Here is a 15,996-nt window from a genome sequence, read left to right as displayed (position 1 = left end):
CCTGCTCAGGAAGGAAACCCTGTATCTTCCTTCCTTCTTCCATCTATTTATCTATATATTTATCATCTCTCCATCTCTCTCTCTCCATATATATTATACATCTATATATCTCTATCTCTTATCTCTCTCTCTCTCTCTCTCTCTCTCTCTCTCTATCTATCTATCTATCTATCTCTATCTATCTATTTCTCTTTCACTCTCTTCCTTTCTCTCCATCTCTCTCCCCTATCTCTCTTTCCCTCTCTCCCCCTCTCTCTCCCCCTCTCTTCCATCTATTTATATATTTATCATCTCTCCATCTCTCTCTCCATATATATTATACATCTCTATCTATCTATCTATCTATCATCTATCTATCGATCTATCTATCGATCTATCTTATCTTTCTATCTATATCTATCTATCCCTCTTTCACTCTCTCCCTTTCTCTCCATCTCTCTCCCCTATCTCTCTTTCCCTCTCTCCCCCTCTCTCTCCCCCTCTCTTCCATCTATTTATATATTTATCATCTCTCCATCTCTCTCTCCATATATATTATACATCTCTATCTATCTATCTATCTATCTATCTATCTATCTATCTATCTATCTATCTATCTATCTATCTTTCTATCTATATCTATCTATCCCTCTTTCACTCTCTCCCTTTCTCTCCATCTCTCTCCCCTATCTCTCTTTCCCTCTCTCCCGCTCTCTCTCCCCCTCTCTTCCATCTATTTATATATTTATCATCTCTCCATCTCTCTCTCCATATATATTATACATCTCTATCTATCTCTATCTATCTATCTATCTATCTATCTATCTATCTATCTATCTATCTATCTATCTATCATCTATCTATCTATCATCTATCTATCTATCTATCTATCTATCTATCTATCTATCTATCTATCTATCTTTCTATCTATATCTATCTATCCCTCTTTCTCCCTTTCTCTCCATCTCTCTCCCCTATCTCTCTTTCCCTCTCTCCCGCTCTCTCTCCCCCTCTCTTCCATCTATTTATATATTTATCATCTCTCCATCTCTCTCTCCATATATATTATACATCTGTATATCTCGATCTCTATCTCTATCTATCTATCTATCTATCTATCTATCTATCTATCTATCTAATCTATCCCTCTATCTATAAATATCCCTCTTTCACTCTCCCTTTCTCTCCATCTCTCTCCCCTATCTCTTTCCCTCTCTCCCACTCTCTCTCTCCCCCTTTCTCTCCCTTTTTCTCTCTCTCCTGCTCTCTCTCCCATCTCTCTGTCAATCAATCAATCAACCAATCAATCAATCAATCATCTATCCAAATTAACAGAATAACAGAGCTGGAAGGCACAGGCAGGATACCATTTCAGACAAACGGCTCTCCAGTCTCTTCTTAAAAGCTTCCAGTGTTGGAGCATTCACCGCTTTCTGGTGGCAAGCAGTTCCACTGTTCAATTGTTCTAACAGCCCGGAAACAATGACCATCCTCAGGGTCAGGCGATCAAAACTTGGGGCTGCTCGGCAACTGGCCCGTATTTGCCGATGGTTGCCCCGTGACGGGGGTCAAGCGATCGAGCTTCCCAGGAGCAAAGTCGGTGGGGCAAGGCTGATTGGCTTGGCAACCGTGTTACCGACGTCGCCATTGCAAGCGATTCACTTAACGACGGCGGCCGTCAAACGGGGGCAAACCCCACGTAACCGCGGTCTGGCTTCGCAGTAGAAATTTCAGACTCAAAATAGCCAGAGTGTGAGCTGAGACTCGGAAAGTAGACTTCACCCGTGGCGGCTTGTGCTCTTGAACCCACGTGGCAACCGATCCAGGTTTGGGCGCTTGCAAAAGATCTCTGTTTATTTTAGAATCCAGGAAGTAGCCGAACTCCTGATCAGGTGAGACGCGTGTTAACCTGGATTGATGAACTCTGCCCTGCCCCCCCCCTCCCGCCATTGGGGGGGTGTATTGACAGAGGCCAGGTGAGCCGTTTTTTTACCTGCCCTTTGAGTCTTGAATTAAATCAAGCCAGGTTTCCCAGCTCAATTCCGGACGTTTGCAAATAGAACCCTTGGCCCGCTGTGAGTGAGGACAAGGGTCTCAGGGTTGCTCAACCTCAGCCCCTTTAAGGTGGGTGGACTTCAACTCCCAGAATTCCCCAATCAGGAATCCCTGCACTGTTTTTTTTTTCCCCCTCCAATCCCTTAAAGCGGAGAGATTGCAGAGGAAGGGATTACAAGAGAGTATGCAGTCCAGAACGGGCGCAAATATCAAAAGGAATGTGTGAGCATCAGGGAATTCTGGGAGTTGAAGTCCCCGAGCCTTTAAAGTGGCTGAGGCATTCTGGGAGTTGAAGTCCCCAAAGCCTTGAAGTGGCTGAGGAATTCTGGGAGTTGAAGTCCCCAAGCCTTTAAAGTGGCTGAGGCATTCTGGGAGTTGAAGTCCCCAAAGCCTTGAAGTGGCTGAGGCATTCTGGGAGTTGAAGTCCCCAAAGCCTAGAAGTGGCTGAGGCATTCTGGGAGTTGAAGTCCCCAAAGCCTTGAAGTGGCTGAGGCATTCTGGGAGTTGAAGTCCCCAAGCCTTTAAAGTGGCTGAGGCATTCTGGGAGTCGAAGTCCCCAAGCCTTGAAGTGGCTGAGGGATTCTGGGAGCTGAAGTTGAAGAGGTCGAGAAACACTGCTAGACAGCCGTGCCCAACAGGATCAAAGGCCAGCCCAGGCATAAATTGAGTGCCAATGTCACACTCACACACACACAAACACAGACAGACACACACACACACCACAGTTGTGGGGAAGGTTCCCAACCGCCTCCTCACCACGTTGGAGGTGAATGCCGGAGTTGTGGGTTTCTGCACTCCCTTGCAGGTGTGCAAAACAGGAAGCTGTTCACCCACCCCCCTCGAAAAGAGGGGGGGCTCTTTCTCCCTTCTGGGGGTTCAACGTTAGGGGTCTAAGCCAGCGTTTCCCAACCTTAGGACCTTGAAGATGCGTGGACTTCAACTCCCAGAATTCCCCAGCCAGCTATGCTGGCTGGGGAATTCTGGGAGTTGAAGTCCACGCATCTTCAAGGTCCTAAGGTTGGGAAACGCTGGTCTAAGCAGGGGGAGTTCGAAGGGCCCCTCCCTCTCTTATCTAACTGGGTGGCCGAGGCAGGTTTCATTGCCCCTAATCGGTGTTGTGATTAACTTGCGTGCTACAACTAGTCCTTGACTTACAACTATTTGCTTAGTGACCATTTGACCCTGAAAAAAAACTGACTTACGAAGGGTTCTTGCATTTACCCATTGGGTCAAAATTCAAACGCTTGTACAGGTGGTCCTCAACGTACGACTGCCCACGAGCCCGGAATGTCATGTTGCTAAGCAAGACATTCGTCAGGCGAGCTTTGCCCCGTTTTAGGACCTTTCTCGCCGCACGGTTGTTAAGTAAACTGTTGCCGTCGTTAAGCAACACGGTTGTTAAGTGTATCCGGCTTCCCCGCTGAACTTTGCTCGTCAGAAGGCCTCAAAAAAAGGGGGATCACGTGACACACACATACCCCTCGGCTGCGACCGTCGTAACTATGAGTCGGCTGCCGAGCATCTACGTTCTGATCACGTGACCACGGGGATGCTGCGGCGGTTGTTAAGTGTGAAAAAAAAAGGTCCGGTCACATTTTTCCCCCAGTGCCGTTGTATCTTTGAGCGGTCACTAAATGAAGTGTCGTAAGTCGAGGACCGCCTGTATTTATGACAGTGTCCCTGGATTAAACGAGTGCCGTTTGCTACTACCTGCCCGACTGGCTTCCAAACAAGCAAAATCAATAGGGGAAGCCGGATTCGGTTAATGACGGTGTGATTCGCTGAACGACGGCAGTGATTCGTTTAACCCCGGCCACACGCACACACACACAAAAAGGAGAAAAGGTCATAAAATTGGGCGCCATTCCCTTTTTTCCGCCTCGCTTAGCAACGGGAACCCTCGTAAATCGGCGATTACCTGTCCTCCCTCCACCACCTGCTGGAGCGTTAAACCTGGGCGTTGCATCTCTCTCGGCGCTTAGTTCGAATCACCACCCCCACCCCCGCTGTTTCTGTTACCTGAAATCGGGTGAGGTCAAATGCGCACCGTCTGCACGGTTTTTGAGCGCCGCGTTATTTTATTTTATTGTTTTCTTCTCCCGGAGGAAAAAAAAATTGACGTCTTAGGCCTAAAAGGATGGCCTGGGGGCAGCCCCGGTGCCGCCGTTGTCTGGTTCCTTTCCAGACCGGCTGGGATGATGGGACTCAGAGTCTGGCGGGCGTTGGGGAAGGATAGGCCTTGTCTTCGCAGCTACCTGGCGAGTTTGGCTCACGGCCTTTTGTGCACTGAAAACACACACACACACACACACACACGCACACACACACAGCCCAGGCGCAACCAGGCGTGCTCGGAGGTTGTTGGGGGCCTCCGTTTGTGTGGCGGGTGAATGATTAACCTGCGGGTACCTTTGCTCTCACCTGGAGACAGGTGTGCCCCCTCCTCCCTCCCTCCCGGGCTCTACCATCTGTCTGCCCTGCCCAGGCTTTGCCAGGTTCTGTTCTTTGTGGCCTCCGTCCCATCCTTCCGCGACGGAGGGAGGCCGGGAACGCCACTTTCCCAACGGGCGCGAGGCAACCACAGGGGCCCACGCAAACCTGCTCGCCCACCCACGCCCTGCTCGCACCTGGCAAACCCCGGGCCCTGGCGCCATTTTGCCAACCCGTCCCGCGCCAACAAGTTCGGGCAGTTGCTCCCCGTTGCGGAGGCGGGAACGGAGTGGGAAAGAAAGGGGCCTGGCAGGCGGAGAGCGAGTCCGCAGCAACTTGTCTTTCCGGCTCCCGGCCGGGTGTTGTTGTTGCATCAAGTGGAAGGGAGTTCCGCAGGCGAACTGGCGTGCCAAGCCCCAACGTGGGCAGGCGGCTTCAAGCCGTTGGAAGTTTGCTGGTGGCAGAGACGGAAGGCCGGAGGTTGGCTTCCAGGTTGGCACGACCGGGCTGTGGCCCGTAGTAGAAACAACGGCGGCCTCTCCGATCCGAGCAATTGAGCTCTGCTGTGGAGATGCATACGCGCACACACAGGCAAGTGCACAATTGCATTTGTCTGCCCGCTTGGAGCATGCGCCTCTGAGCTGGTGCAGAGTGCCGTTTCCTTCTGGCGGGCGCTTCGGGCCTGGCTCGCCAGGTTCTGGCAAGCTTGGAGAGGTGGTGGCCATGCGTTTGCGGCTTCCCTCCCGGCACACTCTGGCTTTTGCACACCCGCGGGGTGGGGTGGGTGGGTGGTGCACACTCACAAGGGGGGGGAGGAGGGGGGGGCAGGCTGGGCCCGCTCAGCTGCTGCTGCTGCTGCTGCTGTGCTTGCCTTGTTGCCATGGCAACAGCGGCAGGCCCGGTTTGCCCTCATCCCCAGCCGCCCTATGAAACTTTTCAGGCGGGATGATGTCACCCGCCCGGCAGCCAATGGCCTGGCGGCGACGGCTTTGTTGCTCGGGCGATGGGAAGGATGGTGGGGAGGGGGGGGGGCCTTGGCAACAGCTGCTGAGGCCGGCACGTGCAGGCATGCACATCCACAGGGCACGCCCGGACACGCTCCCGCACACATGGAACACGCCTGCACATGCTAGCCGGGGAGGGGGTGTTCCTCCCTTCCCCTGACCCCAGAGCTTGGGCTGCTCCACCTGTGCGGGGGTTTGGCCTACCCTCCAAGATATTGCACCGGATTACGGTGCCCATCCTCCCCAGCCGCTGGTTTTACTTAAAGACAGCTTTGGCTGCCCTTCCTGGTTAGGTCACGGCCTATCCTGCCCCCAGGCTCCCCTTTTGCACGCCTCCAAGATAGTCCAGGCTGCCTGGGGGTTTGGACTACGGGGCCCATCCTCCCCGGCGGCCTACCTAGGGGTGGGAGTTAATGAAAGGCAGGCTGTGTTTCCCCCACACACACACACATACACCCAGAGAGGCGTTCCTGTGGGGTCACGGCCTAACCTGGCCACCTTTTTCTAAGATAGTCCAGGCTGCCTGGGGGTCTGGACTACGGAACCCATCCTCCCCGGCTGCCGACCTGGGGGTGGGAGTTAATGAAAGGCAGGCTGTGTTTCCCCACACACACACACATACACCCAGAGAGGTGTTCCTGTGGGGTCACGGCCTAACCTGGCCACCTTTTTCTAAGATAGTCCAGGCTGCCTGGGGGTCTGGACTACGGGGCCCATCCTCCCCGGCTGCCGACCTGGGGGTGGGAGTTAATGAAAGGCAGGCTGTGCTCCCCCACCCCAACCCCCACCTTCACGTTGCAAGCTTGAGAAAATGAAGGATGGAAAACTGGGGATCACTCCGGGGGTCTCATTGCAACACAACGGAGACCCCCAAAGGGTATGAGTAACTGTCCCCCCCTTTTTTCCTTTTTAGGCCCCCCCGTCTTGTTTTCCCCCCCCAGACCAGAGACTCGCTCCTCGGCCATCCAGCCACGCACGGTGAGTGCAGTGTTGCCCTCAGAACAGTTTCCCAGAATTCCCCTCTCTGTCTTGAGGGGGAGGGAAGGACTGCAATTCCCATCAGCCACCAGGTACTACTTGGGGGCCTTGAGGTGAGGAGGAAATCTAATTCGCCCAATTTAAAATGTGGTTTTTAAAAAACAAAAAAAAAACAAACCAGGCAGTCCCGGACTTACGACCACAATCGAAACCGGAATTTTTGGTCGTACGTTGAGGCACCATGTCATTAAATAGACCTGGGTTTATTCGCTTTCCTGAATGGGCATTTTTTGCTGTTTAACTGTTCATAAGCTGAGGACTACCTATACATAGGTATAATAATAATAATAACAACAACTTTACTTTACTTTACTTTTATTAAATTTGTATACCGCCCTACTCCCGAAGGACTCAGGGCGGTTAACAGGGCATATATAAATAACAATACAAAAACAATACAACAACAACAACAACTGGAGCACCACTTGAACACCATCATCGGCATTGACAAATTCGCCATCAGTCAATTGCAAAAGGCGGCCTTACTAGGAACTGCTTCCATCCTGCAACGAGATCCGTAACACCATCCAACATCCACATCTGCCTATCCCAGGTCCTTGGCAAGGACTCAACAGGTAGACAAAAATGCCAAATCCAGTCTGAACATCTGGCTGACTGTGCGATGATCAATAATAATAATAATAATAATAATAATAATAATAATAATAATAATAATAATAATAATGGTAATCCTCGGTTTACGACAGTCATTACGACAGACCTTCCGGGGGATACTTACCACTCAAATGGCTGGACCCTCCTGCATGCAGACCCTCAGCAACTGCCCACCCCCCCAGCATTTGCAACCCTTTGCAGTGTCCCACAGTTACGTCGCTACGTTTTACGACGTTTTTTGCTAAAAGCTGGCGTTCCCATCCAGTTTGGGGGCAAATCTGGCCCTTAGCGAACCACCGATCTGCTTAACAACGGCAGTGTGCGCTTTACAACCGCTGCAAAAAAAAAAGGTCGTAAAATCGGGCTGCTCATGTCAATGACCCGATTTACCACCATGATAGTCAGGCTCCATTACAGCCGTAAGTCGAGGACTTCCTGGAATAACAGCAACCAAGGACCAGGCGGTAAAGAAAGACGTCCTGGAAGAAAACCACTTGCTGTAGTGGGGTGCGGGGGGAGGGGCGCCCTGGGGAAAGAGGGGGAGCAGCAGATTGGGGGGGGCCCCCTGCAGATGTAGAGAGTTGTTAAGTGAGTTTTGCCCCATTTGACGACCTTTATCGCCCCAGTTGTTAAGTGAATCGCCGCGATTCCTAAACGAGTCCCACGGTCCTTAAGCGAACCTGCCTTCCCCCATTGGTCGGAAAGCCGAGGGGAATCTCGTAAACCCCGGGACGCTGCGACCGTCGTAAAGACGAGTCGGCGGCCAAGCATCCGAATTTTGATGCGCCGACGGTCGCTAAGTGCGGCAAAACGGTCCCGCGTCCCTTTCGTCTCGAGTGCCGTTGCAACCTGGGACGGTCGCTAAACGAGTGCTTGTAAGTTGGAGGACTTCCTGTATGGGGGGTGGGGTGGGGGTGGAGAAGACTGAAGGCCTCTCCTGGCAAATTTGGGGGTGGGGGAGGTCTCCAACCTCTCTCCTCCTGCCCCCTCGCCTCCGTGGGGAGACTCCTGCTGGGAGGGGGAGGGAGGAAGGAGACCCCCCCCCTTAGGAGTTTTTGCAAAAGGGATGCACCAATTCCAGATGGTGAGTTGCTGGGTGAGTTGTGTGGGTGGATGGTGAGTTGTGTCGGTGAGTTGTGTGGGTGGAGGGGTGGGGGGGGGTGAGTCAAAGGGGCGGGGTCTCCGGGTCCCCAAGGCCTGTTTCTATTACCCCCCACCCTCTCCCTCCGCCCCCCCACCCACCTCGCCTTCGCTTTGCAAGCCGCTTATATAAATGGCCGCTGTTCCGGCTGTCCTGATTTGAACTTTCTGGTCTCTTGAATTGGCAAAGCAGGAGGGGGGAGGGAGGGGGGAGGGAGGGAGGGAGGGGACATTGCGTGGGGCTGCGGATTGAGATGTTCTCCCCCCCCCCCCCGGACCCCCACCATCAGAGAGACGAAGAGGAGGAGGAGGAGGATCCGGTTGGGAAGTCAGGAATGTGGGTATGTGGGTCAGATTTTACAGCTGCAAAGGAGAGGTTGGCACTGGGAGGGGGAGGGGAGGAGCTGCACGATGCCTGTTCCTTTTTTTGGGGAGGGGGGCAATTGGGAATTTCGCCCCTCCCCTCCCTTTCAATCTCCCTTGGCCTTTTATCTCCAGTGGGGGGGGGGCTCAGCCCCTCCTAAGAAGCCAAGAACAGAGGCGGGAGACCCCCAAACCTCTCTTTACTTGGGGTCTTTTGCCTCTTCTCTCCGCCAGCTGCACGCCGCCTGTAAAAGAAACACAGGGCGTCCTCGGCTTACGACCACAGTAGATTTTTCTTTCCCCATTTCAGTTGTTAAGTGAGACATTGGTTGGGCGAGTCTCGCCCCCCCCCCCCGTTTTACGACCTGATCCCTGCCGTCGTGGGAAGGGCGGTCTGCGAAGCGAAGCCGGCTTTCTCCGCACACACACACACACACACACACCCCGGCCAAGGACTTGGCGTGTCGGACAGTCGCGCCAAGGGGAGGGCCGCGGCCGTCACAAATACGAACCGGTTGCGAATTGTGATATCCTGGGCGAAATGCCGCCCAGGGTCGTCGGTTGTGAATTGTGATATCCTGGGCAAAATGCCGCCCAGGGTCGTCCGAAGTGAGAAACGGTCGTAAAGTCGCTTCCCCGCGCCCCCCCCCCCCAAGGCCCTGGCGACTGCCAGCGGTCACTAAGCGAACCCGCGGGAAGACAAGGACTTAACTGAGAAAATAGATGGCAAAAAGCAAATAAGTATTTTTTTTTAAATAAAGGGGGGGGTCCCGGGCCATAGGCTTCCTGCCTCTTGTCCCCCACCCCACCCTAAATACAGTGGGGAAGGGGAGGGGTCTGGGAACCCAGTCAAGATTTTTGGAGTGTGTGGGGAGGGGCAGGACTTTTGCAGAAACAGGAGTCCCTGGAGGAGGAAGCAGGAAATAAGGAGACCAAGGGGGCAGGGGGGGGGCCAGGGTGTCCATTTTGCCCCCCCCTCCGGCCTGGCTGCATCTGTTCCTCTCCCAGCGCTGTGTGGTCAGAGGTGGGGTGAAAGGTCACGGGGAGGGGGGATTGCACGGCTTTCGCACGTGCCCAGTTGCTGGGTAACCTGGGGAGGGGTGTCTCTCTCTCTTCCTCTCCCCCCCCTGCACTCTCTCCCCCTCCCCAGCTATAAATATTCGCCCCGGTGCCCCCTGGGACTCGGTTGGCTACCAAAAGTGGGGGTGGGGGGTCAGCGTGTGAGTGGGTCCCCCACCCTGGAAGTGGGAATGGGCTCATCCCTGCTTGCCAGCTGATGGGGGAAGCCCCTTCCTCCCCCACCCACCCTGCTCCAGGATTGGTGCTCTGGAACGGGGTGGGGGGGCGGGTGGGGGGGAGGAGGAGGAGGAGGAGGAGGGGAGGCACTCAAGGGCACGCACTGCATCCGCACGCACTCACGACCCCCCCTCCCCTTTCCCTGCAGACTCGATTCTCCTTATCAAGAATTGGGGTGGGTGGGTGGGTGCGGTGGCCAAGTTGGGCATCCGGACCCCTTTGCCAGCTTCTTCCGCCCCCCCCCCCAGATTGGGGAAAGCAGCCCCCCCTCCTCTCAGAACTCTGAAGGTTGGGAGGGGGGGTCTGGGTTGTTTTACTTCCCGGAAACGGACGGGATTGACGTGGGTGGGAGAGTTCGAACTCGGAGCCGCTCCTGAGCTGCTGGCCTGTCTTCCATTTGGGCCGCTAATATAGAGGGGAAGGGCCTCTGTCTCCTACCCAAATACACACACACACACACAGAAACAAACACACACACACACACACACACACACACACACAGACCGTCTGTGGCTGGGTCCTCGGCTTACGACCACAAGGGAGCCCGAACTTTCTGTGGCTAAGCGAGACATTTGATAAGTGAGTTTGGACCCCATTGGACCGCCCTGGCTTTTTCACGGTCGTTAAGCGCATCGCGACAGTCGACAAATGGGCAACTCGGCGGTTAAGTGAATTTGGCTTCCCCCCCCCTCCCCCACTGACTTTGTTCGCCCGGAAGGACACAAAAGGGGATGGCGTGACACACACACCCCCGGGACGCCACGCCCGTCATAAATACGAGTCGGTTGCCAAGCGTCCGAATTTTGATCGCCTGATCGTGGGGATGGTGCAAAGGCTGTCGCTGTGGGGGGGGGAAACGGTCCTCAGTCACATTTTTTAGCGCCGTTGTAATTTTGAAGGGTCACTAAGTGTGAACCGTTGTAAGTCGAGTTGGACACGAGTGGACGTGAGGAGGAATTCTCTGCGGTTCGACTCGTTTCCTCCCTTTCGTGGGGCGGAATTCCTCCCTGCGAGGTGGGCTCGCCTGCTTAAAAATGAAAGGGGAAGGGGAAAAACAGGATTTGATTTGGGAGTTAGGGTTGGAGTTGGAAGGGACCCCGGAGGTCTTCTAGTCCAACCCCCAGCTGGAAAGGCGGCCCGTTTGTAAGTCTGTGAGGGAGGCCACGCCAGTCTCAGGGAAGGTCCTGGCACCGGGGAGCAGACGTCGCCCAGCTCACGTCTCTTGAACCCGCCCAACTTGGAAACCGGCCCTGGGAATTCTAGAGCGAAGGCGTTCTGCTCTTGCTCAGAGACACTGCTGGGCGCAGCCGGGTGTTGTTTAGTGGTGCAACACCTGGCACCAAAAGACGGGCAACCGTGTGGCACTCTGGCACCGACCCAACAATGGGCACCTGTTAGGTTGCCAGTCCCGGAGTTTTTGGGCGCCGGCATGGCGGGTGACTGATAGCAGGGGGCAGCCAGGCACGCTGGCTGAGGAGTTCTGGGAGTTGAAGTCTCGAAGTCATTAAAGGGCCATAGTTCCCTCACGCTGGCTGAGGAATTCTGGGAGTTGAAGTCGACAAGTCATCAAAGGGCCATAGTTCCCTCACGCTGGCTGAGGAATTCTGGGAGTTGAAGTCCACAAGTCATCAAAGGGTCATAGTTCCCTCACGCTGGCTAGGAATTCTGGGATTTGAAGTCCATAAGTCATCAAAGGGTCATGGTTCCCTCACGCTGGCTGAGGAGTTCTGGGAGTTGAAGTCTCGAAGTCATTAAAGGGCCATAGTTCCCTCACGCTGGCTGAGGAATTCTGGGAGTTGAAGTCGACAAGTCATCAAAGGGCCATAGTTCCCTCACGCTGGCTGAGGAATTCTGGGAGTTGAAGTCCACAAGTCATCAAAGGGTCATAGTTCCCTCACGCTGGCTAGGAATTCTGGGATTTGAAGTCCATAAGTCATCAAAGGGTCATGGTTCCCTCACGCTGGCTGAGGAGTTCTGGGAGTTGAAGTCTCGAAGTCATTAAAGGGCCATAGTTCCCTCACGCTGGCTGAGGAATTCTGGGAGTTGAAGTCGACAAGTCATCAAAGGGCCATAGTTCCCTCACGCTGGCTGAGGAATTCTGGGAGTTGAAGTCCACAAGTCATCAAAGGGTCATAGTTCCCTCACGCTGGCTAGGAATTCTGGGATTTGAAGTCCATAAGTCATCAAAGGGTCATGGTTCCCTCACGCTGGCTGAGGAGTTCTGGGAGTTGAAGTCTTGAAGTCATTAAAGGGCCATAGTTCCCTCACGCTGGCTGAGGAATTCTGGGAGTTGAAGTCTACAAGTCATCAAAGGGTCATAGTTCCCTCACGCTGGCTGAGGAATTCTGGGAGTTGAAGTCTCGAAGTCATTAAAGGGCCATAGTTCCCTCACGCTGGCTGAGGAATTCTGGGAGTTGAAGTTGACAAGTCATCAAAGGGCCATAGTTCCCTCACGCTGGCTGAGGAATTCTGGGAGTTGAAGTCCACAAGTCATCAAAGGGTCATAGTTCCCTCACGCTGGCTAGGAATTCTGGGATTTGAAGTCCATAAGTCATCAAAGGGTCATGGTTCCCTCACGCTGGCTGAGGAGTTCTGGGAGTTGAAGTCTACAAGTCATCAAAGGGTCATAGTTCCCTCACGCTGGCTGAGGAATTCTGGGAGTTGAAGTCCACAAGTCATCAAAGGGCCATAGTTCCCTCACGCTGGCTGAGGAATTCTGGGAATTGAAGTCCACAAGTCATAAAAGGGTCACAGTTCCCTCTTTCACCTCTTGTTCCTTCCTTCCTTCTCTTTCACTCAGTGCTTCCCTTTCTCTTCTTCCTTCCTGCTTTCCTTCCTTCCTTCCCTCCCATTTCTCTCCTTCCTTCCTTCCTTCCTTCCCATTTCTCTCCTTCCTTCCTTCCCTCCCATTTCTCTCCTTCCTTCCTTCCTTCCTTCCTTCGTTCCTTCCTTCCCATTTCTCTCCTTCCTTCCTTCCTCCCTCCCTTCCTTATTTCTTCCCTCCCATTTCTCTCCTTCCTTCCTTCCCTCCCATTTCTCTTCCTTCCTTCCTTCCTTCCTCCCTCCCTCCCTCCCGTTTCTCTCCTCCCTCCCTCTCTCCCTCCCATTTCTCTCCTTCCTTCCTTCCTTCCTTCCTTCCTTCCTCCCTCCCTCCCTCCCTCCTTTCCTTATTTCTTCCCTCCCATTTCTCTCCTTCCTTCCTTCCTTCCTTTCCTTCCTTCCCATTTCTTTCCCTCCCTCCTCCCTCCTCCCTCTTTCCTCCCCCCTTCCCTCCCTCTCCTTCCTTCCTTCCTTCCTTCCTTCCCTTCTTCCTCTCCTGCCTTCCCCGGCGCCTCCTCCTCCTCCTCCTCCGCCAGCCCGGCGGGCTCTCCGGCACATGTGAGCGGGCGGGCGCGCTGGGGAGGCGGGAGGGGGCGGCCTTGTGCCGGAAAGGGAGGGGGCGGAGGAGGATCCGTCTGGGCTGGGGAAGGGGAGGGAGGGAGGGGAGGGAGGGGGCTGGGCACGGAACACAACCCTCGTTTCTTTGTTTGAGTAGAGCGGGCGGGGGGGGGGGCGCAGCCGAGCCAGCCAGCCGAGCCGAGCCAGCCTCAGCGGAGGGGATCGCGCTGCCGGAGAGCCCAGCTCCGGGCTGGATTTATCCCGCTTGGCCCCCGAAGAAGCCCGCCCGACTCGGCCCTTTTTTCATTCTTTCTTTTTTTTTTTTGGGCTCCTTTCTTTCTTTTCTTCTTTTTTTTTCTCTTCTTCCGGCCCTTCCGATTTTTTCTTCTTCTTCGTTCTTTCTCTCCTCGGAGGAGGAGGAGGAGGAAGGAAGGGAGGGAGGGAGGAAGGGGGATTTGGAAAATTTACAGCTTTTTTTTTTCTCCCCTTCCTCCGTTTTTTTTTTCCCTCCTTCCCAGCCAGGCGGAGGGGAGACCCCCGGCGAGGTCTTCTGCAAAGCCCCCTCCCCCCAAAAAAACCCCTTAGCCGTCCTTTTCTGCAGGTAATGTTGCGTCTCTCTCTCTCTCTCTCTCTCTCTCTCTCTCTCTCTCTCTCTTTCCCCACCCCTCTTTTTTCTCTCCTCCGCTGTCTGTCTGGCTGCCCCCCTCTTCTCTCTCTTTTCTCTCTCTCTCTCTCTCTCCTCTCTTTTTCTCTCCAGCTCGGACGGACGGCAATATTGGGGAGGGGGCTGGTGGTGGAGGCTGGGTTGAACCGACCTTGCTTGATGTGGGGTCTGGGGGTCTCGGGCAAGGCGGGGGTTGTCTGCCTGGGTCTGGGGGCTAGCCGTGTGTGCGTGTGTGTGTGTGTGTGTGTGTGTGTGTGTGTCTGTGCGTGCACCGAGGGCTTCCCTGGCTGCTTCGGGTGCCTTTGTTAACGGGTGGGAAGTAAAGTGAAGGGATGGCTGGAGGAAGCCCCCCCATACACACACACACACACACACACACGTCTGGCACAGGCCTGGCCTGCCTCCCCTCCCTCCCTCCCTCCTCCGGGTGGGCAGGCTGGCTGCCTCAGGGGTGCCCCCGTGCCCCCCTGGACGAAGCAGGGACCGGTCGGCCCCGGCTGGGCGCAGGAAGAGAGGGGCTCCGGCTTCCAGGCCTGCTTGGGGGGGGGGCTGCCCCCTCAAATGCGCTGCCCGGCCTTTCCAAGGAGGCAAAGGGGAAGGGAAGGGCTGGGAGTGGTAGAATTTGCACCTGGCCCTCCTCGGAGTTGCTCCTATCCCGAGGATCCCAGCTGGGTGAGGGAGAAGTTGTCAGTGGGTTCTCTTGCACCTTCTTGGGGGGGAATTTGGCCTTTGGCATCCCCATGGGGGTCCCGGACCACCGCCAGAACCTCCCGTCCCGGCGTCTCCACGGCAACAAATCAGGATCAGGTCTTGGGTTCGAGGGCCCGTTGACACCACCCCCACCCCGCAAGCAGCTGTCTGCTGCTGGCTTGTTGGGTTGCCCAGCAGCTGAGCGGGCGCTCTGGAGACAAACTAAGGATCCAGCCAAAATTAGGAACCCGGCAAACTAGGGATCCGGCAAACCAGGGATCCAGCAGACTAGGGATCCAGCAAACTAGGCACCCAGCAACCTAGAGATTGTGGTTGAAAGGTGAGATTTGGGGGAATAGCCCCTTCCTGGTTGAGGATCAGTGTAAATCCGGTGGAAGCGGCTAGCTGAACTGGTTCCTTAACCGCTCCAGTGGATCTTCTAGTTAGTCCCTTTGGGAGCCCAGCTCTGAATGGAGGGTCGGGTATGAAACAGATCCCCCCTTTGTGTGTGTGTGTGTGTGTGTGTGGTGCCAGCTGATTTAATTCCTTTCTCCAGCTGGGATCAGACTAGCGGAGTGTTGTCATCCGGCCGGTCTTCACTTGTGCAACTTCCAACTTTTGCGGGCGCTCCCCCTGCCTCTCCCCCAAAAAAAAACACAACTTGCTGACTTCCCTCCCTCCCACTTTTTTTTTTTTTTTTTTGAAAATTGGAGGAGAGGAAGTGGTGGAGGGAGAAAAATCAGAATTTTATTGTATGGTCAGTAGGATTGGGAACTGGATTGATTTGAGTTGGAAGCGGAGCTCGGAAATGGGAGGGTGATGGATGGAAGGGGAGCTAGGCCGTGGAAGTCGGGGTGAACTCAGCTGCCGCCCCGGAGGGCGGGGAGGGGGAGGAGAAAAAGGGGGTCTGTTTCACAATCAAATGGGGAGCGGGGGGGGGGGGGGGGCTGGCTTAAGCTTTAGCAATTTGCTCAGCCAGCTTTGACTTTCCAGCCTCGGAGGGCGGAGGGCTGCGGGTGGCTGACTGCCAGAGGGAGGGGGGGGGCACAGAAAATCCGTGCCAAGCCAAAAAAGACACAAAGGCTGTTGTGCGGAGGGCAGAATTGGGGGGGGGGGGGTTGAGGTGGAACTTGGGGTGGGGGGAGTGAGTTAAAGGAAGTCCGTGAAAATGAAACGAGGGGGTTGAACAAGGCATTGTCTTGGTGGCTGTGCCCCTCAGTCTCTTTCCCCCCCCCCCGCAGCAGTTACAAAGACAGAGAGTGCTCCTGAGCATGTACAGAGTGGGGTTTTTCCCTTGGTTGGTTGCTTGGTTTTTGAACCAGGTGGGTTGAGGTTGAGAGGGAG

At 54.7% G+C, this 15,996-nt stretch overlaps 1 protein-coding gene across 3 annotated transcripts in view; it reads left to right on the top strand.

Moving 5' to 3' along the window:
* The window catches only part of KDM6B (lysine demethylase 6B), a 94,627-nt gene that overhangs the window by 4,434 nt on the left and 74,197 nt on the right, over window positions 1-15,996 (top strand). Inside the window, exon 1 of one of the 3 annotated variants that reach the window (XM_083377624.1) lies at window positions 13,717-13,899. The exons of the other annotated variants lie outside the window; for them this stretch is intronic. The gene's annotated coding sequence lies outside the window, so the exon portion shown is untranslated. Of the gene's footprint in view, window positions 1-13,716; window positions 13,900-15,996 lie in introns of those variants that run through there. 3 annotated transcript variants of the gene reach the window in all.

This window comes from Vipera ursinii, assembly GCF_947247035.1.
Source record: "Vipera ursinii genome assembly, chromosome: Z".
Lineage (NCBI taxonomy): Eukaryota > Metazoa > Chordata > Lepidosauria > Squamata > Viperidae > Vipera > Vipera ursinii.
Note: the sequence above shows the minus strand (reverse complement) of the source record. Positions and strands in the feature narration are given on the sequence as shown.